We start from the raw sequence: 3,049 nt of genomic DNA on the forward strand, positions 1-3,049 counted from the left end.
ATCAAACATTTTTAGAATCATAATTCGAAAGCAATTTGAAACATAGAAACACATCGGTTTTGGAAAAGTATTTCTAATCGGGTTTAGACTCGAACACTTTTAAAATTGGAAAAAAAAAAGAAAAAGAATCCTAGTCCTAGCCCAAGTAGTAAAGCCCAAGTAAATAACCCCTAAACCCCAAAGTTTACCCACACACCAAATTCTCTCTCCTCACTTCTCAAGTTTCACGTGAAACTTGATTCACGCCTCTTACTCCTTTTCTTCTCTTCCTCCTTCACGTAACTCTCTCCTCCCATTTTCTTGCTGCTTAATCGCCACCACCATCAGCTCGCAACACCACCAGCGCATCAACCACCTCGCTGCTGCCGCGCCACCCAGTCGCCGGCCAGCCAGCCTCTTATCTCCTCCCTGCTTCTCCACGCACCACATCACCCCTTCTCTCTTCTTTCTTTCTCCACACACGTCGCCAGCTTCTGCGACCACCGCACGACCACCGTGCGGCCACCTGTTGCCACTCCGTCGTCATTGCCGCCAGCCGCACCACCATTGTACCCTGCTGCCAGCCGGTTCCTTCCTGCCTTTCTTGTTTTCAGTTACCACCTCCTCTTCTTGCTTCCGGCGAAACTTAGCCACCACCGCAGCCGCTGCACCACCAGTCGCAGCGCACCACCATCTGCCGACAGTCCCGCGGCCGCGCCGCCCTACCGCCGGCCAACACTCTTTCTCTCTCCTTTTGGTTATTTCTTTAAACCCTAAACTATTTATGTTTTGATTTTATTTTAGTAAGTTAATTAATGTTTTCATGCTTTAAATTTATCGTTTTAATTATCTAAATATAGAATTCAAATTTATATATTTGCATAATGAGTTTATTAAATTTCAGATTTATTAATTTTGATTGAAATAAGAGTTTTAATTATTAAAACATGAATTTTAAGGTTTTAATAGTTTTGAAATCATGGTAGGATGATTATAAGTTATTGAAGTTATTGTTTTTATAATTTCAAACATGTTAATTATGTTTTGGAGTAGTTTGAAATTAGTTCATGTTGCTGGAAATTTAAAGAACGATGTTTTTATAGAGTTTTAATGAATTTCTAATCATTAATATAATAATTACTATGCTAGGAGGTTTAGCAGTTGAGTTTTGATGTTGGGGAATGTTCTAAATATGTTTAGGATGTATTTAGAATGCTTGGTTATGGTTGTGAATTAGTAGAAGTTGATTGGGGATCTTTATTGGTTGTTTTAGGCGGAGAATTCTCTTTAGGCGACTTTTGAAAGTGTAAAGTGGCCTATCAGTTTGTTTACACAAGGTACGTACATACCTGCGTGCTTGGAATGTGTGCTAATTGTTGAAATCATGTTGATATTATTGTTGAACTTGGTGATGTTGATATTATAGACAAACTTGGTTATATGGAATGTGCATGTTTAATACTGTTGGACAAACTTATTGAACTTATTTTGCACTATAAGAACTGTAACATGTTAGTATGGATGTTTGATACAAACATGTTGGTTGGGAACACTAGATTATTCTATATGATTGGGTTGGATCAATTGGTTGTTGTTCCCTTTCTATCTATTCACTACTTTATAAGGGCGGAGGACCTTGTTTAGTAAGTTGAAACTCTATGCCCATATACAGGGTTGCTCATGGTTAAAGGAAAGGTTTGTTAAGTTGGAATGAGTCTTGATTGATGCTTTTATGATCACTTACTTAATTCCAAGATAAAAACAGTTGTGAACAAATGTGAATTGTCTGTCTTATGTAATGGTTGAGTCATAACGGAATCTCAATTTGTAAATCATGTAAAGTGAAACTGAATAGCAATAGCTTTAGACTGTGCACGTCTGAAGTGACGGACAAACAGGAGTTGGGGTTCATGGTGGTAGCCCATGGCCTTTTCTGGGACCGGATTGATCACCGTGTCCTATTTTTATTTAAACGTTCCTCGATATCGCAGGTCACTAAGGTTACGGAGTCGCGCCCGTACCTCGTCTTCCTTAGTGAAGACTTCTGGATGGTCAACTCGGTCCATTGTCTATTTCAACTAAAATAATATTATGGTTATTAAGCCCAGCTTAGTCTAGTCAAGTATAATCGTCAATTTATTATGTTTTGCCTGTCCTTACTTATATTTATTAGTATCATGTTAGGGTTGTTGGTTTGATAGTATCATGCTAGGATCGTTGTTGTTTTAGTATGTAGTACTCAGCTTTGCTGATTACGTGCTTTGTTTGTGTGTGTTGATCATGGATATGCCTTATTGATCCTGTGATGACCCATCCTTGGTGAGCAGTCTCTAAGGATCAATAAGCGTTGCCCATCTACAGGTTTGAAGATGATGCATCATTGGGATCGGGATTAGAGAGCTTGTAGTTCTATTCGTTTAATTAAGTGATTTAATTTGTTAACTTGGATTTGAAATTTGTCGTACTATTCGTATTTCTTTAATTCAGTTAATTGGTTTGGACCTAATATGTAATAGATTATTTATGAACCTAAAAGTTAGTTTTATGTTTTCCGCTGCAAAATTCTGAATAAGCCGTAACGTTTTCACACGGGCGATAATGCCTTGATAATTCTCTACGTTTTATATTAAAAGATTATTTTAGAAAAGAGAGAATTGTCGGGGTGTTACACATAGAATGAAATGTTTGATTTTTTTTTATACTCTATATATTTAACTAATTTTAATTTCCCGTAAAAATTGAAATATGAAAAAATTTCCAAAAATGTTTGTACAACTTTATAATTAAGTCACAAAAATAATGACAAAGCAACCTATAATTTAATAGCAACATTTTAATAAAATAGTTACAACAATTTTAAATGAACTAACGATCCATAACCTACAGTATCATGTATATTCAAATTTTCAATGCTAATATTTAAGGCATTAATGAAAATTACTTTTAAAATTCATAAAAGTTAAGGTTTATTATTACGTCTTGTAGCTAGGTTTTATAATGTGTAATTAAAGATATATTTTAATACTCTGTAATAAATTTATGTCACTAATTATTTTAGTAAACATTATTA

The sequence above is a fragment of the Spinacia oleracea genome, chromosome 1, assembly GCF_020520425.1.
Source record: "Spinacia oleracea cultivar Varoflay chromosome 1, BTI_SOV_V1, whole genome shotgun sequence".
In the NCBI taxonomy this organism is placed as follows: Eukaryota; Viridiplantae; Streptophyta; class Magnoliopsida; order Caryophyllales; family Amaranthaceae; genus Spinacia; species Spinacia oleracea.